A 26,542-nucleotide genomic window follows, 5' to 3' on the forward strand; every position below is an offset into this window, starting at 1 on the left:
TCCTGGTGGCACAAGGCTCAACTCCTCCTGCAAAGCCTCTAACACTGCCTCTGTGAGTCTCATCGCCCTACGATATGCTGCCTCTATACTAATATCCTGTTGCCTCAAATCAGTAAGCTCCTGAGAACCAGCCCTGTGGATCTGGCGTAGTCTCTGTCTCAAGATGTAGTATGGTCGAAGTGCTCGGACTGGACCGTCCTCTTGTGTCTCAAAAAATCCAAAAATCTCCCTACACTGATCTTGCCATCTGACCCTCTCCTCTCTCTCTGACTGGTAGCGCTGATATGAAACTGTATGATGCTCGCGAAGATCTGTGCAGGAACCTCAAGAAGGCAATGTAATGGCTGATCCACCACTACCTCATCCATAAACTATGGCCGCGAAAACTGATATACTCCGGGCACAGGGGCATAGACAGCTAGCGGTGCAGGAAACAAAACAGGCTGCTCCATGGGTGCATATACCGATGGCTCTAACTCTGGCTCCATCTGTGGAATCTCTGGAATCTCAAACTGTGGCACAGGAACCTGTGGCTCTAAGTCCTCCCACTGTGGAATGTCAACCATATCAGGAACATCAAATATCGGAAACTCCAAAGGTGGAAAGTCAGGTATCTCCGACTCAAAATAAGGGAAATAATCAACAAAGTCTGATACCGCTGGTGGAGGGGGTATCTCTAGTGCTGGTCCAGGTGGTAATGGAGGAAAAACCTGCAGTGATGTTGGGGCTAGTACTGGTGCTGCTACTGGGTCTGACTCAGTCCGCTCCGTAGATGACGACGAAGAAGCCATCTAATATACACAACAATAATAACACAAAAACAATCAAATCACAATTCTAGATCTCATAACTTCTAATCACATAAATAAACAACCCTAACATTCTTACTTCTATCCTATATGATCTTCCTATCTTATTTTAACTCTAATGTTCTTGTTTTCAAGGGTCAAAACCTATGCTTTGATGTCAACTATAACACCCTCCAAATTCGAGGTATAGATTTGGGGCATTATTAATATCAACCACAAACTAAACCTGCACTAGCGGAATATAAATATAATAATTACCCCGAACTACTGCTACTCAGGATCTTTTAAGGTTAAGATTTGAAAACAAGAACGACACACTAACTTTATTACAAACCCAAATAAAAATAATATGTCTCAAGAACTATCTTTATTAAAAAACTTTATTCTATCTACATTCTCACCACACAACTTTTATTCAAACCAACATTACTACTTATCCTGTTACATCTGATCTGGTATATCAAAGCTCTCTTCTGGAATAGGGATGAACACTCTTGGTATAAGAGGGTCCCGCTGCTTTACTCGCTTCTTGACTATGCGGGTTCTGATGGGTTTCATTCTCTACCTTAACTGTAAAACAATAGAAATAACAATAAAAGAGGATGAGCCAAAATTGCTCAACAAGCCTGCAACAATATATATAGTATAAAGAGAGAAGAATAAATGAATCGATAAGCTGCTGGTTTGAACAACCATATGTTTCTGTATAGAATAATAATTTGCCAACATTGCTGAGTGCCAAATGAACAAGACGGGAAACAAGAACCAACATATGCACTATAACCAGCTGATCAGTCAGGATACAATGCGGATCTATACCCAACTGCATAGACCCAACCAACATAAGGAGTACTCAGGCAACTATGGCCTATTAATTAAAGGTTTGGGTAAAACCCAGCCCGTATCGTAACCATCCAGTCCAAAGTTTAGCATCCGGAACAATCAGAATGCTTTTGATGTATCTCAACATCAGGATATATCAGAGTATATGTAACAAGGGTAAAAGTATTAGAATATGAATAGGGAATTCAATAAATTGGGAGAAATCAAGAATTGAAATGAAATAGAAACAAGAATCAATAAATGTGTAACAGTGTATATGAACAAGAATTATCAAAGTGTAACTGATATGAAAAATGGGATATAATTCACTATTTTGAATTTAGAATAGGGGAAAAACTTGCCTTGCGCATACTTAACCTGGTTCAACTCACCGCCTTCTATCTCCTGCTTGATCTGCCTTGCTGATACTGAGTCAATCATAGAAAGATAGTCGTTTAGATAACTTACTACATACGCGTATCTCGAATTGATACTACGCAACCCTATCAATCTTCCTAATTATAGAGCACATAAGGTTCACATAACCACGTAAAGCACATAGCACATAAAGCATATAATTGATTTTTGGACTTATGAATGTTTTTAGAATCGATACTAGACTCATACCTATATTAAATAACCCTATTTGATTTTATTATAATTTTTCAGAATTTATTTGACTCAATTGTACCCCTATTAGGGCATATAAACAATTAACTATCACAATACGACTCTCTTTCGGAAGAAATTATGACTTACAATTATTTTTGTTGGATCCATTTCATTTTTCTGAGTCTAGGGGTCTTCGTTTCGCTCAAAACGGACTAACGGTTTAATTATTATGAATTAAACAAGATTTAATTAATTAATAATTATTATAAATAATTAATTATAATTAAATAATCCTTAATTATATTTTTAAATAATTATTTAATATTTATTGTATTTTAAAATAATTCATCCCTAATTATTAGGATTAATTATAATTTATTACAATTATTTACAAAATATTATCACTTACTCGATTATGTACAAATATCCAATCGATACAATTAACTGATACGCTATTTATCGAATAAATAAGTATTACTCGCACCATAATCTAATTCAACGATCAACTACTCGTATAAATACGAGCTACTCGCATTCCTCGTATAATTATCGAACTATTATATTATTACTATAACCTATATGATTAATTAATCAATTAATTATTTGTATTTGATTATTTGATACGAATAATCATTACGATATTCTTCGAATAAATAAATTATCGCTTGAAAACTAATTCCAACTTATCGAAATACTACACGTATAGATACGAGTTATTCGTAATATTCAACTAATTAATGAATTATTATTCATATTATTCAATTATTTTTAATCATATTTATTAATTAATTACCTAATTATTAATTAATTAAATAACTAATAAATAATTAGATAAATAATTAAATAATTAATTAAATAACTAATTTCAAATTTATAAATTAATAAAATAATTTAGAAACTATTAATAATAATTTTCAGTTATTAAAACTGATTTTTAATTGATTTTTAGAATTAATAAAAACTGATTTTGATTTTTATAAAATATAAATATTTAATTATAATTCAGAAACACAAAATAGGGATTGGGTTTGAGAATTAGAGGATCAAACCCGGGTCATTTCCCGGGTCGACCTCGGGTCGTGAAGAATAGCCGTCGCCGTCCCAGAATCCGGCGACGGTGACGGTTTCCGGCGAGGCAAAAACGAAGACCACAGCTGCGATTTCAATCCCGTTTCTCTGCGTGATCATTTCCTGGCCACCATAGCAGCTTCCTCCCGCCTTCCTTCTTCTCCAATCGTCGACAACGTCGTCGGAAAATGAAGAACACCGTCGCGGCGGCGGTTCTCCGACGAGGACGAAATCATCACCAAAATCGACGAAACCGGTGCCAAACAAACAGAAATTCGACGATCTATACTTTCCTATTAGCAGAATCATCAAACAACTAGCTAATCATCAAACCAGAATTCGAAGAAATAAACCCGAAAATATGAATTAAAAATCGATTCAACAAAGAGCAAAAACAATTACATAATCATAAACTACGATTCACCAGCTTCAAAACGACTACTTACATGTTCGATTTGATGCCGGAATCATCTTCAAAAACTGATTTGATTCTCTGCCCTATTCTTCACCAACAAACCCTAGTTCTTGATTTTTCTGAATTTTTATGATTAATTAACTAATTAATTACTAAAAATCAGCTATTTATATTTATGAAAAATAGTAACCCAAAATAAAATTAAGGGGCTAACTACACATCTAATAAAAATATTTGGCCCCAATTTTTATAATTTCTTTGGATTTTAATTATGAATTTTAAATATCCAATAAATACAAAATAAATGCTAAAAATTCCCAAAAATTATGAATATTACAAAAATGCAATGAAAAATGATGTATGATAATTTCATGATCATATAAAAATAAAAATGTGATTTTTGTGGGGGTTTTTGGTACCAGAAGGGGTCCGGATAAGTTGTTTTCGCGAAAAAGGTAAATTTGTAAAACGTCTAGGGGTTCATTATAGCGATATGGTATAGGTCGTTTTTGGAAAAATAGGACCAATGATTTTGTTTGAAATACGGGCTTTTAAAACACTGTTTGAGCTGTACGGGTTTTGATATAAAAATATATAACTTACGATAAAACACTCAATTAATATCCAAAACACGTTCAGATCAAAACAGACAACACGTAGCACATAACATTTAGGGTTTAACGACTCAACACCTTTAATCACATAATAATACACATAATTTATCTTTATTATGATATAATACAAGCGTAATTTCTCGGTCATTACAAAACACACTCATTTCTTTTATCCCGGTGGATATTGTTCATCCGTCGGCTAGTGATTGTATCCCGACGGATGTGCCTAACAGCAGTCATCCGTCGGCTAGCCTAACTACTATCCCGATGGATATTTCTCATCTTTCAGTACTCTCTACACACACTGAAATTTCAACTATTATTACAAGTGTAGATGAGTTAGTAGTTGTGCAATCACTCTTAGGACTGAGGGAAGGGAGTGAAATGAGTGAGAGGCTGGGTTGCTCCCAGGTAGAAGGAGAGGAAAAGAGAAAAAACATGCAGGCTATTTCTTCTAGCCTGGAAAAAGAGAGTGAGAGGAGACCCACCTTAGATGGTGAAGGTGAGGGTGTGAGGGTGGGATTCCAAGGGGAGCCCTTGTTGGAAAAACAGAGATAAATTGAGAGAAAAGCAGGTACATCTAAATGGGAAGAGCCCATTGTAAGTGAGTTAATGGATGTCAATGAGGCTGAAAAGAGACAGCTAATTCAGCAAGAATATCAAGCTATTTTAGACTCTGTCTCTTTTGAAGCTGAGGCATTTACTCACCCTGTGTCAGCATATCAAGTTCTAGCTTAACAGGACAATGTAGCTGCAGAAAAGATGCTTAACTTGGTACACACAACTGAATCAATGCAAAGAGCAAATGATGCCATCACAACCATGCCACCTGGAGCTGGTGATGATGTTGACTATGGTACTGGTGAGTCTGAAGACTTCTTTGGAGATGATGGTGATGATGGTGAAGAGTTCATGGACATAGGGGGAGAAGCATACCCTATCTGTAGATCAAGCATTCCTCCCTGGGTGTTTTTTAAAGAGTGTGATGAGCAACATTTCAAAACAACTCTTTTTCACATCATACAACAGACACACAATGCTCTTCAAGCCACTACCAATGCTAGCACCAAGAAGCTTCTATAGGCACATCTCAACTCTCTGCAACTCCATAAAATCCAAGCTCTTCAACACAATCAAGATGTCAATTCAATCAAGACAGAGATTGCCGAAGTCAAAAAGAGTGTCTTTGAAAGATTGGATGCTACATTTTCAAATACTACAATGCTGGACATAATAGACAGTTGAGGAGAAATTCTAATCTTGCATCCAAAGTGGACTCTTTGGACACTAGACTGCAAGCAGTAGAAGCCTCTCTGGTATTCATCTTCATCAAGCACATCAAACTCAGTTGCTGCAAAAGCTGGTGGCTGCACAAACTTCTACCTCCACTCTACTTGATGATAACAAAAAGGGAGAGAAAGAATCAACAATCCAATTCAATCAAGCAGAGCCAACCAGTGAAGGGGAGCATGTGGTAAATGTTTAAATCAGTCAAGTAATTGTTCCAGAAATTACTCTGCCAAAGCCACCAGTTTTGGACAGCATTGATCTGATCCAAATAGCAGCTGTTAAACTTGATTCAAAGACAAATCCAAAGATGCTTGATGTTGCAGTTGTTGAGAAGGAAATAGATGAAAAATGGAAGAAGATTTATGCAGATATTCAGAAGAAATTTGGTCATCTACAGAAACCAGACAAGACTTTTCATCACCATTCTCAAGTCAACATATCTCGGTTCATGAAATGAGTTTAGGCAACTTGGAAAAAGGCCAAACTTCATGCATCAAATCTCCAAAAGCTAATCTGATTTTGAAGCCTAAAAGGAACTATTCAAAGCTCTCAGACAAAAATCATGTGGATCTTATATTTGAGACACCAAGGCCAGATGAAAAGAAGTTGTTGGCAAGGTCAATTGCATTTTATAAAGATCCATCTGATTCAGCTCAAAAGAAGAGAATTGCCAAAATCTATAGAAATGGTAAGGAAATCTGTGTGGTGGTTGGACACCCTCTATTTGTAGAAGCTAAGAAGGAAGAAAAAGAAAGGATCAAGCAAGAAAAGAAGCAGGCTGCTCTAGATGCTAAGAAGCTCAAACAAAAGAAGAAGCAAGCTGCTATCTTGGCCAAACTTCAAGCTGTGAAGACTACAACTGAGATTTCTGCACAACCATCTGTGATCTCTGAAGCTCAAGATCAGAAAGTGCAAGATGCACTCCAACAGATAAAGAAAACAAGATACAAGCAAAGAATTAAGAGAAAATTGGACTTTAGTGATGAGGAAATGGAAGACTACATTCTCAAACAGTCTACATATACAACTCAGTCATCCAAACCATCAGTGGTACAGGAAGAATTCAAGGTAGATCCTACAAAGAACTTTCATGGTGAGCCTATAGTTCCCAAGGATGAGCCTATAGACTGGGAAAGTTTACCAATTCCTGAACTGTAAGTCCCTAACAATACAACAACAATTACAGAATGGGGGGTTGAATGTAATTCTGGCTACTTTTTCAGATTAATGAAAAATGGTTCTTACTTAATAATATATGAGTGTTTGATTTGCAAAGTGCGGAATGAAGAGTTAGATAAATCAAAACACAAGTAATTAAAAATACAAGTCTTTAAAAACTTTCTGGTGGATTTGAATGTATCCACCAGATATATATATATATATATATATCAAGAGAACCCTGTGAAGCTTGAATAGCTCACAGCTACTTACAAATATGAACAACTAAACTTACAGAGAAATGCTACATGATACAACTTACAATTGTTTCTCGGAGAATGTATTTGCTTGGTCTTCTTGTTGTCCTAATTGCTACTCTTGGTTTATATATCACCAAGATTACATAGTAATAAGACAAGATAATAAAAAAAACCTATCAAGTCTAATACCATGCTGCTTCACTACTCTATTCAAGCATCTTTGAATATCTTCATAATAGCATGGAAATGGTAATGCTTCTTTGTTCTCAAAAACCCAGTTGAATAGGCTGCCACATTCCTTTTGCAAACACTTGATGCATGTGACTGTGTTGTCACTGTCAACAGATATTTGAATTGATCATCCGTCGGGTACATAATAATCATCTGTCGGGTTACCTTGTTGATCATCGGTCGGGAGCTTAGTTGATCATCCGTCGGTGGCTTTGTTGATCATCTGTCGGGAAGCTATTTGACACTTGACTTCATTTTACTTATGCGGAATTACAAGACATCTTATATTTACAATTAATCAACCTATTCTGCATATCTAATTAAAGTCAACATGACTAATATGCTACTACAGAATCTATACAAAGGTGTTCACAGAAATGTGCTACATGACTTATTATTACATAATTTACTCACTCAATGGATGTCAAATCATCTTTCGTCGGGACTATACTGAGTCATCCGTCAGGACTATATCTCACCATCCGTCGAGTGCTACATTTTTCACTAAGTTAAATCTACTAAGATGTTTTGTTAATGAAATCATCAAGTTCACAACATATTCCCAACAATCTCCCCCAATATATGTCTACTAGAATTGTAGCCATAAATTAATAGAAACTTGATGATAACAAAACACTCTAAAACTAAAGATTTAAAAAGTAGTAGATAAAACTGAAAAGTGCTGCATAATTTACTGAAAAATTTACAAGACAAAGTGTACAAAGATTTGCTCACAATCATTTTTAAGGTGCTCCTCTAGTCTGAGCAGATTGATCTATTTCCTTGATTGGCTGGATTTCTTCCCAAGCTTCCTATTATTTTCTTATATCTGATTTTGGAGCTGTCTGTGGAATTCAAGTTCATCAGATTCTGAAAGATCTAGCATTCCTTGCATTTACAGAAGAGTCTCATTGCTAGAGATGCATAACTGGTCCTTTAACATGAAGAATCTTCTAACTCCCTTATCATCCATGAATTCCATCAGCCAGTAGGGCCTTAGATGCACTTTACTCCCTGTGTAAGGAATAGTTAAGGTCTTTGAGAGTGCATCTTTGACTCTAATACTCCTCAGTTCTTCAATCTTCTTTAGAACTAGTCTTCTAGCTGTCACATTGAATCCAAAGTTCTTTTTGAAGGATGAATAAACTTTTATCAGTGCAGATTGGCTCTCTTGAAGAATCCTGTGAAGTGGCCATGGTATCTCTTTTCCTCCCTTGTACTTGAATATTAACCTTTCGGGTAGATTCTTGTAAAAATCAATCCCTCTAACTTCTTCCAGTTCATCCAGATAGAGGTTTAGATCAGAGAATTCCTTGATGTCACAGATGTACATGATATCTCCCTTGTTGACCTTGGTTTGAGCTTTGGTTAGGGACTTGGATCTGAGAGTTGAGGGCTTCACTTTCTTGACTGCTCTAGTCTTTGTCTTCTTTAGCTTCATGAAATGAGGTAGATTGAGTTCAGGATTTGGTAGACTATCCCAGTCTATTGGCTCATCCTTTGGAATGTTAGGTTCACCATGGAAATTCTTGGATGGATCTATCTTGAATTCTCCATGTGCCACATAGGGCATGGATGTTTGAGTTGTTGTAGAAGTAGACTCTTTGGGAAAGTATCCTTCCATCTCCTCATCACTGAAATCTAATTTTATCTTGATTCTTTGCTTGTATCTTGGGTTCTTTGTCTGTGGAGGTTCATTTTGCACTACTTGATCTTGAGATTCAGCAATTACAGATGGTTGTGCAGAAATTTGTTGGGTGGGTTTTATAGCTTGCAGCTTGGCCAAGATAACAGCTTGCTCCTTCTTTTTCTTGAGCTTTTTAGCATCTAGAGCAGCTTGCTTCTTTTCTTGCTTCAATCTTGCCTTTTTTCCCTTTTTGCTTCAACAAAATGAGGATGTCCAGCCACCACACAAATTTCCTTACCATTTCTGAAAATCTTGGCAATTCTTCTTTTTAGGACTGAATCTGCAGGATCCTTGTAGAATACTATAGACCTGGCCAAAAGCTTCTTCTCATCAGGCTTTGGTGTCTCATACACTGTGTCCAAAGGATTCTTTAGTGAAGATTTTGGATAGTTCACGATTAGATTTGTCTTTGGAGATTTGATGCAGGATGTCTGGCCTCTTTCCAGATTGTTCATGCTCATATCCTTCACAGAAATTTTCCTGATTTGAGAATGATGAGTGGCTGATTTTTCTGGCTCCTTTGCTAGACCAAACTTTTTTTAAATATCCTCATCAATTTTCTCCCAGTTTATTGAACTAAACTGCTTCTTCTCGGCTGCTCTCAAAGTGGCTGCTGCTTCATTGATCAGTTCAATGCTATTCTTAGCTGGTGGCTTTGTGAAAGCAATTGTAGGCACAATTACTTTGCTAACTTGAATGTTGAGCTGTTTCTCCCCCTCACTTGAGCCTTTCTCCCTCCTTTTGTTATCATCAAGTTGTATGGGAGGGAGTTGAGCAGCCACCAACTGTTGGAGTAGAGCAGTCTGAGTTTCTTGATTGGTAAGTATCTTGGCCATTGACTTCTCTATAATAGATAATCTTGAGTCCATGGCCTCAACTTTCCTATTGAGATCAGCCTCATTCCTTAGCTTTTGAACTATTTCAGTCATGGTGGTTGCAGGAAGTCTAGCATCCACCCTTGCTATGACATCTTGTTTTACTTCAAAAATTTCTTGCTTGATTTCATTCACACTCTGACTGTGTTGGAGAGCTTCAATTTTATGGAACTGGAGTGCTTCAAGGTGTGCTGTAAGTAGCTTCTTTGTGCTGGCATTAGAAGATGCCTGAATGGCTGTTTGGGTGTCATGAATTAGCTTGAATAGTGTTGATTGGAGATGTGAGTAGGAACATTCTTTTGTTAGCATCCAGGCAGGAACATCTGCATCTCCCCCTAAGCTCATGCTATCTTCCTCATCATCCCCACCAACATCCCTAAAAGAATTTTCATCCAGTTCAAAATCACTGCCAATGGTAGAAGGCATAACAGTGATTGCATCCTTTGCTCTCTGTAAAGATTGTGTAGTATGCACCAAGTTTAGTATCCTTTCAGCCTCCTCATTGCCCTGTACAGCTAGAATTTGGTAAGCTGTAACATGGTGAGTAAATGTCTCAGCATCTAGGGAAATAGAATCTATAACAACTTGATATTCTTACTGAAATAGTCTTTTCCTTTCTGCATCATTGACATTCATTGACTCACTTGTAATGGTTTCCATCCTTATAACTCCTGTACCTGCATTTCTCTCATGATCTCTCTTTTCATGCATCAAGGTCTCATCTTGGCTCCCCACCCTCACACCCTCACCTTCACTAATTAAGGTGGGACTCCTCACACTCACTTTTTCAGTCCTGAAGAAATGGATTGCATTGGATCACTCTTTTTCTCTCCTTTTTCCTGGGAGCAACCCAGATTCTCACTCATGTCACTACGTTCCCTCAATCCTAATAGTGATTGCATAATTATTAAGTCATCTGCACTTGTGACTATAGTTGAACTTTGAAGTTGTGCAGAGACACCCAACGGATGAGAAATATCCATCGGGGTAGTAATTTGACTATCAGACGGATGACTGCTGTAAGGCACATCCGTCGGGATACAATCACTACTCGACGGATGAACAATATCCATCGAGTGAGTAGAAATGAATGAGTTTGGAGTGGAAAATATTGTGGCCTTTGTGCAGATTGATGAGAATTTGGGCACAGATGTCTAAACAGTTTCAGAAAGAAATGGCAAGTGAGCCAACAAATCATCTAGAAGATGATGCTCACTTGCATGGATTTTTGGTTTCTCCAACAGAGTTAAAGATGGAGAATATGGTTGTGATGTTTGAATCATGTCAACATCTAAAGATTGTGAGGAAGAATTTGGTGTTTGAGGTGTTTTAATTTGTATAGATTTTGGCTATGACTCCACATTTGTTGGAGCCACATCAACTTGACTTTGAGATGGTGTAGTGACTGGGTCTTTAGCTCCAGTTTGCACTGTTTGTGTACCCTGTGCATCCCCAAGGGTTTTAGATTTCTTCTTTCTTGTGTAGGTTTGTGGTGAACTTGTGTCCCTACCCTTTTGTTTTGTGCTCCTGGTTGAGAGCTTGTTTCAATAGTTACATCCTTTTGGGAGGATGAAACTAGAATTGAGCTTTTATCCTTATTAACAACCACAGTTTTTCGGGAAACTGTGGTGTGGCTTGGTTTGGGTACACTATCTCACCATCCTTATCCTTAGGGCTTCTTTGATTTTCACCCTGTCCCTCACCTGTCTTTCCCACCTTCACACTCCCCTCTTTGTGTTCAGTGGATTTTACAACTGGCATCTTTTGAGAGACACCAGAGGGGGCTTTGTTTGTCTTTGGTTTTGAAACTTTGGTTTTGGTAGCTTGGGCAGGCATCTGTCTGATCATTGACACAGATGCCACTGCTATACTAGAAGGCAAAGAAATGGTTGAGGTTGGAAGAGTAGAGACAGTTGAGATTACCTCACTTACTTGAGGTGCCTCCATTACTGGAAAGTAGAAGAGTGGCACCTCTTTGTGGTGGTTTACTCTATTTAAATCTGCAATAATTCTTCTTTCTTGAACCCAACAATCTAACTTGTTGGTTGGGTTCTCAAGCACAATGTCCTCAGATAGGTGGTTAGCAAGCATTATGAAAAATCTAGCATAATAAACATTCTTACGTCTCTTATTAAGCTCACCTAACTTAAATCCCAACCCAAACAAGACTAGATCACTAAAATTAAAGAATTTATCAGTTACTAGCATGTAAAGCATGTTGAGCATGGAGATATTAACTGTATCAAAATTGCTAATTTTACCAGAAAATACTTTATTAACTACATCACACAGATAACCCTATTCCTTCCTAAGACCCAACCTCCTAATTTCACTTAATTTAGAAGTAGAGAGTGCATAGCCCATGAAATTAAGCATATTAACAATGTCAGTGTCTGTGTGTGGAGAAGTTACAGTATTATCAGGAAACATGAAGCATGCTTTAACAATATCACTATTAACACAGAATTCCTTACCTTTAATCGTGAAAGTGATGGTCTTGTCGGTTGAGTTGTACACTGCAGTTGTCCACATTTCTTCAACAACCTCACAGTAAATGGTAGATGATTCCAGCATGGCATAATTGAGTTTGCAGTTCTTCACAAAATCCATCATTTTGTGGTAGTCGCCAGATTGTTGAATCCCCTTGTTCACTAGAGTCGTGAAATTGTTCTTCTCATAGATAAAGCCAGTTTGAGACATGATTCTGACGACTGGTGCCATTGTTAGAGAGTAAAAGTTGCAGAGAGAGAGGGTAATTGCTTTTGAGAAAGAAAGAAGTTATAGCAGATGAATTGAGAATGATAAAAGAAAAAAAGTGAAAATGAATTTTGCTTTTATACTATCTCAGAAATAACTGTCAAAAGTAATAAAATAAAATAAAGTGACCAATAAAAATTGCCCAAAATAGCCGTTTAAAAATAAACTGTAAAAATTACATCACTTATCCGTCGTGCTATGCTTACAAACTATAAGTATACTCGATGGATAATGTTCAGAAAATCAACGGCTAAGAATGAGACAATTCGACAAATGAGGATAAATCAGTTATCCGTCGAGATATAAAATATTCCAGAAAAATAATTGATTTTATTGACAAATTGTATATTGACGGATGATCGAACTCGATAGATAATGATCATCCATCGGGATGTAAATTTTGACTTAGCCAAAATTTCATCCAAGATTGAAAAATCAAATAAATTTCTGGTTGCATTATAACTTGCAAAATATCTGAAAAGATTCAAGAGTAATTAAGCATACCTAACTCACTTACCAACCTTGAAAAGGTGGATTCATCAAGTGGCTTGGTAAATATATCTGCAAGCTGTTTTTCACTTGGAACAAAATGTAGTTCCACAGTATCATTCATCACATGTTCCCTTATGAAGTGGTACTTGATGCCTATGTGCTTTGTTTTTGAATGCTGTACTGGATTTTCAATGATGGCAATTACACTTGTATTATCATATAAAATAGGAATTCTTTCCACTTGCAGATCATAGTCGAGCAATTGGTTTTTCATCCACAAAATATGTGCACAGCAACTGCCAGCACCAATATATTCAGCTTCAATTGTAGAAGTAGAAACTGAATTTTGCTTTTTACTGAACCAGGACACAAGCTTGTTTCCTATAATTTGACAGGTTCCTATTGTACTTTATCTATCAATTCTGCAACCTGCATAATCTGCATTTGAATAACCAGTTAGATCAAAACCAGAATTTCTAGGGTACCAAATGCCAAGTTTTGGTGTTCCCTTGAGATATCTGAAAATCCTCTTAATAGCTACTAAGTGAGATTATCTAGGATGAGCATGAAATCTAGCAGAAAGACAGGCAGCAAATATTATATCTAGCCTACTAGCTGTTAAGTACAGAAGTGAGCCAACCATGCCCCTATAACTTAAAATATCCACAGACTTTTCAGTAGTGTTAAATTCAAGCTTAGTTGCAGTGGCCATGGGAGTTTTTGTAGATGTGCAATCCATTAGATCAAACTTCTTTAAAAGATCATGAATGTATTTAGTTTGACTAATGAATATTCCATCACTAACTTGCTTAACTTGTAAACCAAGAAAGTAAGTCAGTTCTCCCATCATGCTCATTTCATACTTACTTTGCATCAATTTGGCAAACTTTTTGCAAAGGTTTTCATCTGTAGAGCCAAAAATAATGTCATCTACATAAATTTGAACAAGTATGCTAAAGCCATTAACAATTCTAAAGAATAAAGTTTTATCTACAGTACCTCTAGTGAAGTGATTCTCTAGAAGAAACTTTGACAAAGTGTCATACCAGGCTATGGGTGCTTGCTTCAACCCATAGAGTGCTTTCAAAAGATAGTATACATGATCAGGTAGATTGGGATCTTCAAAACCAGGAGGATGACTGACATAAACTTCCTCCTCCAAATCTCCATTTAGAAAGGCAATCTTGACATCCATTTGATAGACCTTGAAATTGGCATGGGCTGCATAGGCTAAGAAAATTTGGATGGCTTCAAGTCTTGCAACAGGAGTAAAGGTTTCATCAAAATCTATTCCTTCTTGTTGACAATAGCCCTTAGAAACCAATCTAGCTTTGTTCCTGACTACTATTCCATTTTCATCCATCTTGTTTCTAAATACCCATTTGGTGTCTATTGGATTCTTTCCTTTAGGCTTGGGTACCAGCTTCCATACCTTGTTCCTTTCAAATTGGTTTAGCTCCTCCTATATGGCTAAAATCCAATAAGGATCCAACAAAGCTTCTTCTACCTTCTTTGGTTCTTCCTTAGATAGGAAACTGCTATATAGACACTCTTCTTGAGTTGCTCTCCTTGTTTGAACTCTATAAGATACATCACCAATGATGAGCTCAAAGGGGTGATCCTTTGTCCATTTCCTTTATTGAGGTTAGATTAGCTCTAGATGAAGAGGCCTCATTGTTGCCTTGATGTGTGATTGAGTTTTGATTATTGGAAACTCCCCCTGAGTTTGTGAATCTATGATTTGAGAGAGGGGAACTTTTTGTAAGTGATCTATTATAACTCTCAGCTTCTTTCGATGACTCGACGGATGGTGAATTTTGAGTTCCGACGGATGAAGCTGATTGTCTCCCGATGGATGATGCAGATTGTCTCTCGACGGATGAAGCATTTTGTAACTCGACGGATGTTGAGTTATTAGCTTCGTTAGTTGTAGATTTTTCTGCACTATCCTTAGTTATAGTTTCTTGATCACTTTCATCATCACTGTTATCACTAACCATCTCCACGTTGTCAAATTTGAGGCTCTCATGGTAATCTCCATCTTACAGTCCTTCAATCTTTTTATCATCAAACACAACATGTATTGATTCATAACAATGTTGGTTCTCAGATTGTAGATTATGTATGATTTACCAATAGCATATCCAACAAAAATTCCTTCATCTGCTTTAGCATCAAACTTCCCATTCTGATCAGTTTGATTTCTTAAGATATAACATTTGCAGCCAAAGACATGAAGAAAATTTAGAGTTGGCTTCTTGTTCTTGAACAATTGGTAGGGAGTCATGCATTTTGCTTGATTAACCAGAGAAATATTCTGAGTGTAGCATGCAGTATTTACAGCTTCAACCCAGAAGTATGTTGGTAACTTTGATTCTTCAAGCATTGTCCTTGCAGCTTCAATAAGTGATCTCTTTTTTCTTTCTACTACTCCATTTTATTGTGGAGTTCTTGCTGCTGAAAACTCATGCATAATCCCATTCTCTTCACAAAATACTCTCATAACTGAATTCTTGAACTCAGTTCCATTGTCACTCCTGATTCTTCTAACTTTGAAATCAGGATGATTGTTGACTTACCTTATGTGATTGATGATGATTTCACTAGCCTCATCTTTAGACTTTAGGAAATATGTCCAAAAGAACTTTGAGAAATCATCTACAATTACTAGAAAAAATCTCTTCCTTGAGATACACAACACATTGACTGGTCCAAACAAATCCATATGTAGTAGTTGCAAAGGTTCTTCAATTGTTGAATCAAGCTTCTTTCTGAATGATGCTTTAATTTGCTTCCCTTTTTGACAAGCATCACATAGTCCATCCTTAGAAAACTCCACTTGAAGAATACCTCCAACCAGTTCTTTCTTTACAAGTTCATTCATGGTCTTGAAGTTTAGATGGGATAGCTTCTTGTGCCATAGCCAACTTTCATCTTGACTTTCTTTACTGAGAAGACAAGTAACAGATTCTGTATTTGATGAGTTGAAGTCAGCTAGGTACACATTTCCTTTTCTCACTCCAGTGAGAACCACTTTGTTGCACCTCTTATTTGTCACAACCCAGGCTTCTGTTGTGAAGGTTACTGAATTGACTTTATCACAAAGCTGGCTGATACTCAACAAATTGTGCTTGAGACCATCAACTAAGGCAACCTCCTCAATAATGACATTGTCTTTTGAAATCAAGCCATATCCCACAGTATAACCCTTGTTGTCATCTCCAAAAGTGATACTTGGGCCAGCTCTTTCCTTGAACTCTGTGAGCAGGGTAGAATCTCCAGTCATATGTCTTGAACAACCACTATCCAAGTACCACAGATTCTTTCTATTTCCCTGCACACATTAAAATCAAATCAAGTTGATTTTGTTACCCAAGTTTCCTTGGGTCCTGCCTTGTTATCTTTCTTCTTTTATTTCTTAGGTTTGATCTCATTTGACCTGGGGATATCAGATTCATCCTTAGTCATCTGAGTTGGACCTTTGAAACCATTCATTAAAATAGAATTATCGTGCACATTTTGATTAACAGAAAATGGCATGCTATTTGCAAACATGTTATTCCAGTAGGGCATGCTAAATGGTATTTGAGGCATATTAAATGGAGCATAATAAGGATTAGGTGCAAATGGCATATTAGCAAATTGTGCATTCATATTCCGTGTAGACATAGCATTCAAAGGCATAGAAGGCATAACACTCATGTTGGGAAAAGAAGGTGGTACAGTCATGGAAGTAGGCATGGCAAGTTTGCAATTGACAGACAGGTGATTAACACTACCACACTTAACACAAATTTTTCTAGGAGCATACTTATCAGGTGTGTAGTTGTTATGTTTGTTAATTCCTACTTTCCCATTTCTATTAGTTTTCTTTTTAGCCTCTGTTTTAACCTCAATCTTCTCTAGTCTGTCATTCAATTGCTTGATGGAAAGATGACAAACATGCACTTTCTTCTCCTTCTTCATTTGACTAGATTCTCCTGAAATAAAGTTTTTAGAAACTGATCCATATTTTTCATTTAACTTGGCAAGTTTGGATTTACTCACAGGTTTGCTCATAGCCGACGGATGAGGATTTATGTCACTCGATGGATAACCTTTTTGATTATCCGACGGATGACCCTCATCATCCGTCGAGTCTACATCTGTTTGCAATCCGTTAACCAAATTCGATTCTAGCTTCTCTTTGCTCTTTTTCCAAGCTGCATCACAGAAGGAGTCAATACCTTGAACTTTGGTGATTTGAGCATGGACATCTCTAGATGATTTCCATGCCTTAATCACCTCATGTTCACGGTCAAGCTGCTTCTTCAAAATTTCTTTTTTCTTCAAGGACTCAGTTAATTCCTCCTTGTCAATCTTGCATTCTATTCTCAATTTTTCAAATTTAATAAACTAAGACTCTAGCACATTATTCCTATCACTTAAAAACAAAATATTTTCTTTGATTTTAGCATTTTCCTTAGTGAGGGACTTAAGTGTAACACGCAAATGATATAATTCTGTAGACATGTCATTTATTGCATCATTACACTCAGCTTTAGATAAATGTGCAAGGTTAGTGGTGATTACCTGATTACTTGAAGAACTTGTCTCTGTTTCATTAGAGTTGGCCATTAGGGCTAGATTGACATAGCTGACATCTTCATCCTCATCCAAACCATCTGCTGCCCAGTCATTTTCTTGTGTAATAAAAGCCCTTTCCTTTTGTTTAAGCAAGTCAAAGTACTTCTGTTTATAATCCACAGGCTTAAACTTCTTTTTTCTGGAATCTAACTTTCTACACTCACTGGCAAAGTGCCCTGCCAAGCCACATTTGAAACACTTGAATTTTGATTTATCCACCATGTTTATATTTGGCTTAGCTGCTCCAAAGTTCTTCTTGAACTTGAGCTTGGAAAATCTTCTGGAAAGAAATGCTAGATGTTCATCAATATCATCCATGTCATCTTGGCTCAAGGAATATTCTTTTTCTGCTATCATCCCCTTGCCCTTGTTTTCACAGACCTTTGAAGTAGACTCAACAACTTCTATCTTCATCTCCTTCTCTTTCTCTAACTCAGCAACCAGTGCAATGGACCCTCCTTTCTTTCTCCCTTTCTCCATTCTTTCATCTTGCTCTATTTTAAGCTCATAAGTCTTTAGAATGCCATACAATCTCTCTAGTGTAAACTCCTTATATTCTTGTGAATTTCTCAAGCAGACTGTCATTAGTTTCCATTCTTTTGGAAGGGATCTCAGGAATTTGAGGTTAGAGTCTTTGGTTTGGAGACTCTTCCATGCAGCTTCAGAGCATTTAGTAGCTTTTAAAATCTATTAAAGATATCAGTGAGAGTTTCACCTTCTTCACAGTGGAAATGCTCATATTGCTGAATTAGTAACTGTATCTTGTTTTCTCTAACTTGTTCAGTGCCATCACAGATTATTTGAATGGTGTCCCAAACCTCCTTGGCTGTCTTGCAATTGATGATGTTGTCAAACATGTCACCATCAACTCCATTGAATAAAATATTCATGGCCTTCTTGTCTTTCTGACTTGTTCAATATCAGAATCTGACCATTCATGCCTTGGCTTGGGAACTGATGGCTCATTTCCAGTTGCAGCTCTCATTGGTACATGAGGACCTCTCTCTATGCAATCCACATAGGCCTCATCTTGAGAAAGTAAGTGAAGATGCATCTTCACCTTTCAATGATGGTAATTATCTTTGTCCGGAAAAGGAATCTTGACTCCAACATCCTTCTTGTTCATCTTGCTGTTTGTTGTGATCTTTAAACTCTTTGTGCTTCAAGAGCTTGCTCTGATACCAATTGTTAGTCTCTAACAATACAACAAGAATTACAGAAGAGGGGGTTGAATGTAATTCTGGCTACTTTTTCAGATTAATGAAAAATGGTTCTTACTTAATAATATATGAGTGTTTGATTTGCAAAGTGCGGAATGAAGAGTCAGATAAATCAAAACACAAGTAATTAAAAACACAAGTCTTTAAAAACTTTATGGTGAATTTGAATGTATCCACAAGATATATATATATATATATATATCAAGAGAACCCTGTGAAGCTTGAATAGCTCACAACTGCTTACAAATATGAACAACTAAACTTACAGAGAAATGCTACAGGATACAGCTTACAATTGTTTCTCTGAGAATGTATTTGCTTGGTCTTCTTGTTGTCCTACTTGCTACTCTTGGTTTATATATCACCAAGATTACATAGTAATAAGACAAGATAATAAAATAAAACCTATCAAGTCTAATACCATGCTGCTTCACTACTCTATTCCAGCATCTTTCAATATCTTCATAATCGCATGAAAATGGTAATGCTTCTTTGTTCTCAAAAACCCAGTTGAATAGGCTGCCACATTCCTTTTGTAAATACTCGATGCATGTGACTGTGTTATCACTGTCAATGGATGTTTGAATTGATCATCCGTCGGGTACATAATTATCATCCATCGGGTTGCCTTGCTGATCATCCGTCGGGAGCTTAGTTGATCATTCGTCGGTGGCTTTGTTGATCATCCGTCGGGTAGCTATTTGACACTTGACTTCATTTCCATTATATAGAATTACAAGACATCTTATATTTACAATTAATCAACCTTTCTGCATATCTAATTAAAGTCAACATGACTTATATGCTACTACAGAATCTATACAAAGGTGTTTACAGAAATGTGCTACATGACTTATTGTTACATAAGCTACTCACTCGATGGATGTCAAATCATCATCCTTCGGGACTATATTGAGTCATCCGTCGGGACTATATCTGACCATTCGTCGAGTGCTACATTTTTCATGAAGTTAAATCTACTAAGATGTTTTGTTAATGAAATCATCAAGTTCACAACATATTCCCAACATGAACTCAACTTACCTATCTTCAACAAGACAAAGAAAACAAAGACTAGAGCAATTAAGAAAGTCAAGCCTATGAATCTCAGAACCAAGACCCTAACCAAATTTAAACCTACAGTCAACAAGGAAGATCTTTTATATATCTGTGATATTAAGGAGTTTTCAGATTTGAACCTCTACTTGGATGAATTGGAAAAAGTAAGAGGGATTGATGCTCATAGACATCTTCCTGAAAGGCTAATGTTCAAGTACAAGCGAAGGAGATAAATCACATGGCCACTTCACAGGATTCTTCAGGAAAGCCAATCTGTACTGATAAAGGTCTATTCATCCTTCAAGAAGAACTATGGATTTAATGTGACTGCAAGGAGAATAGTCCTACAACAAATAGAAGATCTAAGGAGCAATAGAATCAAAGATACACTCCCAAAGACTCTATCAATTCCCTTCACAGGAAAAAGAGTGCATTTGAGGCCTTTTTGGCTGATAAAATTCGTGGATGATAAGGGAGTTAGAAGATTCTTCAGACTGGATGACCAATTGAGTATCTCTAGTAATGAGACTCTATTCGAAATGCAATAAGTGCTGGATCTTTCTGAAGCCGATGAACTTGAATTCCACAGACAACTCAAGAATTAAATAGAAGAAAACAACAAGAAGCTTGGGAAGAAATCCAGACAATCAAGGAAATAGAATCATCTTCTCAGACTAGAGGAGCACCTTGAAAATGATTGTGAGAACTCTTTGTACACTTTGCTTTGTTTAATTTTCAATAAATATTGTAGCACTTATCAGTTTTATCTACTACTTTTTAATCTTTATTTTTAGGATGTTTTGTTATCATTAAGTTTCTCTTAATTTATGGCTACAATTTCAGTAGACATAAATTGGGGGAGATTGTTAGGAATATGTTGTGAACTTGATGATAAGTTAAACAAAACACTTTAGTAGATTTAACTTAGTGAAATTTGTAGCTCTCGACGGATGATCTAATATAGTCCCGACGGATGAACTTTATAGTCCTGACGGATGAACTTTATAATCCTGACGGATGACAATTTGACATCCATCGAGAGTGTAGCTTATGCAAAAATAAGATTGTAGCACATTTCTCCAAGCAACAATGTATAGATTCTGTAGGAGTATATAAGTCATGTTGACTACTAGATGATATACAGAATAGGGTGACTAATTATAAATATAAGATGTCTTGTAATTCTGTTGTTATGGATCAAAAACTAAGATATACTATTTGTTGTGTTTATTAGTAGGGAACGTGAGCTTCGAGGCTCGATTTGACTGCTCTTGTGTTTCGTGACTCAATCTGCCTTACAATATACCTACGTACCTTGTTATATGCCAATGATCAAGTCAAAAAATGTAGTTCTGAGCTGTGGGGTGAGGCCCCTTATATAGAGGTGGGAGTCTTTGAATTGGACTTGGGTTAGGAGACTTGATGATCAAGCCTCAGAGTTAGAATAGACTTTAGAGTCCTAAGAAGTAAGAAGTTGATTCCTTATCCCACCAGGTTCCTTGGAGGCCAATCTACAAGGGTTTATTCCCTATTAGGACTCATATTGACAGATGTTTTCTCTCTTATTTAATTAATTACCAAATTAATTAATATTCAGGGTTGTGGACCTTCTCTGGTCCATCAGGCCTGATCTGGTCCATCAGGCTTGATCAGTGTGTTAACTTTTTTGGTCTGAATGTCATACATCTTCTTATTGGGCCTTGTAGCCCAAATCATGTGTAAATAATGCAATATTAATTACGTAATCAGGATTTATTTATTTCCTATCATTTGCCCCCCAACTTTTGGGAAACAGTGGCTAGGTTTCGCAGAAGTTAAGTTCACTTGTTCCCTTACAGGGTATTATTTTGCGTAAAGCGTGGAGTGACCTATACATTTATAATGATTTGCTTTAATCCCTATTATTTAGGAATTATCTTAATTTCCAGGAATTTTCCCTGAATTCTGGGACTTTTTCTTAATTTTCAGGAATTTTCCCTTAATTCTGGGATTTTTCCTTGGAATTTTCCCTTAATTTCTAGGGCTTTTCCTTTATTTTCAGGAATTTTCCCTGAATTCTGGGACTTTTCCTTAATTTTCAGGAATTTCCCCTTAATTCTGGGAATTTTCCTTAGTTTTCTGGAATTTTCCCTTAATTTCTGGGATTTTCCTTAATTTTTCTGGATTTTTCCCTTAATTCTGGGATTTTTCCTTGATTTTCTGGATTTTTCCCTTAATTTATGAAAATATTTATATTTTCAGAAAATATTTTAAGGAATTTCCTTCAATCTTCTGTGATTTTTCAGGATTTTCCTTTTTTTTCTTTTTTCTTTTTCTTTTTTTTATACCTGGTTCGACCAGAAATCCTGTTCGACCAGGATCCTGGTCGAATTAACCCTCAATTTTCCCTGGTCGACAGGTTTTCGAGCAGGAATTTTTGAGCTGGAGTCCTGGTCAATTTTCGGCCAGGATTGTATTATATTTTTTTTGTCAATCAAGATTCTGCGCTTTTCGGTCAGGATGTTTGTTTTATGATCGAATTAGCCCATTTATTGTCTCCTAGTCGAGAGTGTTTTCGAGGAGGGATGTTCGACTAGGATCCTGACCGAATTTCGGTCAGGATTTAGTGTTTGACTTTGACTTCCTTGACCGAATTAGGTCAGGGTTTCAACAAGAGAATTCGATCAAGAATTTTGAACAAATCTTGATAGAATTAGGTCAGGGTTTTTCTGAACTGGGTTTTCCTTCCCTTTGGGCCTTGGTTCTGGGCTTTCTTGGGCCCAAGGTTCTTCTAGGCTTTTTTGACTGGCTTTTTTCTGAACTAAATGGACCTTTATCCTTCAATTCAAATATTTGGGCCCTTCACTGGGCTTGATATATTTTTTTTAGGCTCAAAAGATTTGGGTTTATGAATTTTCAGTCATGGACCCTTATACTGGGCTTTTCATATCCATAGGCCCAATAAAATTTGGGTTGGTCCTTAATTCTTAAGCCCAATTCCAGAATTTTCCAGAATTCCTGGGGTTCTTTCTAGATTATTCCAGAATTTTCAAAAAAATTATTTGATTTTAAGTTTTGTTTCAGGATTCTTCCATAATGTTCTTTTCTTGGGCCCAAATGGGCTTTTTTGAGGCCCAATTTGCCCTCCCAGGGGCTATATAAGAGTGGGAGGGGAGTGATTTCATTTCATACTTCACTTCACTCCTCCTCACTTCTCCAAACTCCCTCTCTACATGCTCCTCTCTTTTTTAGAAATTTTTCGGCCAAGTCCCTAGCCTTCTCCGGCCTCCTTCCTTCCAAGGTTTCAAGGTCTTCCAACTTCTATCAATGGCTGATAAGAATTCCGAGAGAGCAGCCAAGATAGCCTCAGCTTCGAAATGAGGTAAGGATGTAGAAATCCGCTATTCTTATATATCTTTGATAGATATGATTAATACTAGGGGGACGAATATCCTTCAACTGCACATCTTGACTCTTTCAATCATTGCAACACATGGCACAATATAGATTACGATAAATTAAACGCACGTTATAATGTTTGTCCTCCTCTTAGGCTAGTTCTAGTTTCCGATGGCGATCGTACTTGCCATTGGAAACCCGATACTCTTTTTGTTTACACAGATGTCCTTGATGCTGGTCTTAGGTTTCCTTTTCATCCCTTCATTCCTCACCTCCTAGCTGATTTGCAAATTATCCCCTGTCAGCTTCCTCCAAACTCCTGGAGGAACATTTTATGTTTCATGGTTTGTTGTCTTAGGGGAGGTTTTCCCTTATCCGTAGCTGTTTTTAGGAAGATTTCCCAATGTTATAATAGTTCTTCGAGTATTTGTGGTTGGGTCTACATTAAACAAAGGCCCAAGTGTAAGCACATTTTTAACAGCGCCTCCATTCCCGACAATAACCAAAATTAGAAGAATAGTTTTGTCGGGTTAAGGTGGAAGAATGGTGACTGGGGCACCCTCTTCAGATCTTCCTTCAGGAAGGTTAGTGATGGTAGCCTCAAATCCATTCACCTAACCCCCGAGGAAACTATCATTTATGATGAGCTTACTCGGGATGATGGTGCCACTATCAGCTGGACTCTTTTAGAGGAGTTCTCCCTCATCCACGTGGGGCTATCCTCTATTTCTCAACATGGTATTTTTCTTCCCTTCTCGTTTTTACTTTCTTTCATGCATTATTGACACACTTATTTTGTTTTTTCTCTTGTTTTGCAGCTGCTGAGGAAATCAACGAGGATAATGTGCCTCTTGTTGAGGAGACTACAAGGATGAATAAGGCTCGCCTTGCAGGTCTGGATACTCGAGGAAAGGCTACGGAGCCTAGCTTCCTACGGAAGCACAAGGACCCATGGTGGAGGTTCCAGCTGAGGGAGCTGAAGCCCACAGTGCCCTTATCACTGATATTGCTCATGTCTATGTTACTACGGGCGCCTTTCATCCTCTTTGGGGATTTCGCCGAGGGGATACCGTGGTTGGATCCACGAAGCACGCCTGAGATTGGTCTTACCATGGCGTAACCCTAAAGGACTTCACCGATGTGGTAGCTACTCCCGACTTGGAGAGAATAAAGCTCATGGGAGTTCAGTCCCTGGCCTCAGAATGACTATTCCTTGAAATTTTTCTTTCTTTTTACTTGTAGCATTTTCTTGCCTTATAATATCTTCGTTTATTGTTTTATTTCAGTCTAACGCCTACTTCCAAGGTGCTGTGAGGTAAGCTGAATCATGGAAGAGGGCTTCTGACAAAGCTGGCAATGCCCTCAGGAAGCAGCAGAAGAAGTATGCCGCTTTGGAGCGAAAGCTGAAGCACAAGGAGGAGGATGAGCTTGGAGAGTCCAATGATGAGCTGGTTGTCCTTAGGGCCGAGAAGGACAAGGCGATTGACAACTACTAGGACTCGGAGGAGTTTACCCAGTCCATGAGGGTGAGGGATGATTCAGTGTTTCCCGGGTTTTTTAGGACTGGCTGGGACACGACCCTTGGGACCGTGAACGAGGCCTGTCCTGATTTTAACCCGGCGGACTATGTCTGCCCAAATGACGAGGCTTTACTACAGAGGTTTCGTACCCGAGTGGTTGTGTCAGATCGTATCCCTCAGGATCCGCTTCTTTCTCCTCCCGAGTCATCTTCCAGGCCTGCTGCAGATGATAGCTCTTCCTCCCCCGGGATGACTGAGACTTCCAGCGAGAGCGGAGGAGATGATATGGATGTTGAAGGCACCTCTGCTCCTTAGAGGTTTTCTAGCCCTGCGTGGCTTACTTATTTTATATTATCTTTGAGACTTATCTTATTAGACTTTGTATTATTTATTTGAACCTATTTTATTCATCGAACTTTATGCTTTCATCTCATGCACTTAGTTTACTTGTCTTGTTACTGGAATTCAAACATATTTTGAAAACTTTCTGAATTTCACAAATTGTTGGGATTCATCCCTTACACAAGTCTTAATAACCCTCAAAATAAAACTAAAACATGTAAATCCTAAGCAAGCAAAGCTTCAAGGTGCTTTTCAACCTACTTGTCATCTTGACAAGTGAGAATAGTGCTCAACTGCTTCACACATAGTAAATCTTCAGGTTTTGTGCATGCCAAGTTCGCGGGACTTCAAAACCATCCATAGTTTCAAGCTTGTAGGTTCCTCTACCCTGAACACTCTTGACCTTGTATGGCCCTTCCCAATTTGGGGTAAGTTTCCCTTTCTGCCCTACACCAGAAGCTTCCACCTTCCTCAAGACTAAGTCACCCTGTTTGAAGAACCTTTCCTTAACCCTTAGGTTGTAATAGAACGAAGCCTTTTTCTTATATTCCACTATCTTCACATGTGCCCCATCTCGTACTTCATCGATTAGATCCAGGGCTAACCTTTTCCCTTCCTCATTTTCCTCAGCATCGAAATCTTAAATCCCGGGAGAGGAATGTGATATTTCTACAAGAACAACCACTTCTGCCCCATATGCTAACATGAAGGGAGTTGCTCCAGTCGTGACTCTACAGGTAGTCCTATACGCCCATAGTATTGGAAGTATCTCATCCACCCAGTTATTCCTCGACTTCTCGATCCTCTTCTTTACTCCATCCAGGATTATTCGATTCGCCACTTCTGCTTGCCCATTGACTTGCGGGTGAGCCACAGAGGTGAATCGTAATTCAATTTCATTCTCCTCACAATACTTCTTGAATTCTTCATTGTTGAATTGTGTTCCATTGTCAGTTACTAGGATACGGGGAATTCCATATTGGCACATGATATTTTCCCACAGGAATTGTGCAACCTGCTTAGTTGTGATTTTGGTCAAAGGCTTTGCTTCAATCCACTTAGTAAAATAATCAATGGCTACAATCAGGAACTTCCTTTGTGCCGTGGCCATGGGGAAAGACCCAAGTATATCCATTCCCCACATAGCAAAGGGGATGGGTGAATTGATGGAGGTCAGCATCTTGGGGGTTGTCTCACGACAGGTGCATGTTTCCGACAGCGGTCACACTTCTTCACATACTCTTTGGCATCAACCATCATTTCTGGCCAATAGAAGCCTAAACGGGTTATCTTATGAGCTAGTGCTC

This window comes from Apium graveolens, chromosome 3, assembly GCF_009905375.1.
Source record: "Apium graveolens cultivar Ventura chromosome 3, ASM990537v1, whole genome shotgun sequence".
NCBI lineage: Eukaryota > Viridiplantae > Streptophyta > Magnoliopsida > Apiales > Apiaceae > Apium > Apium graveolens.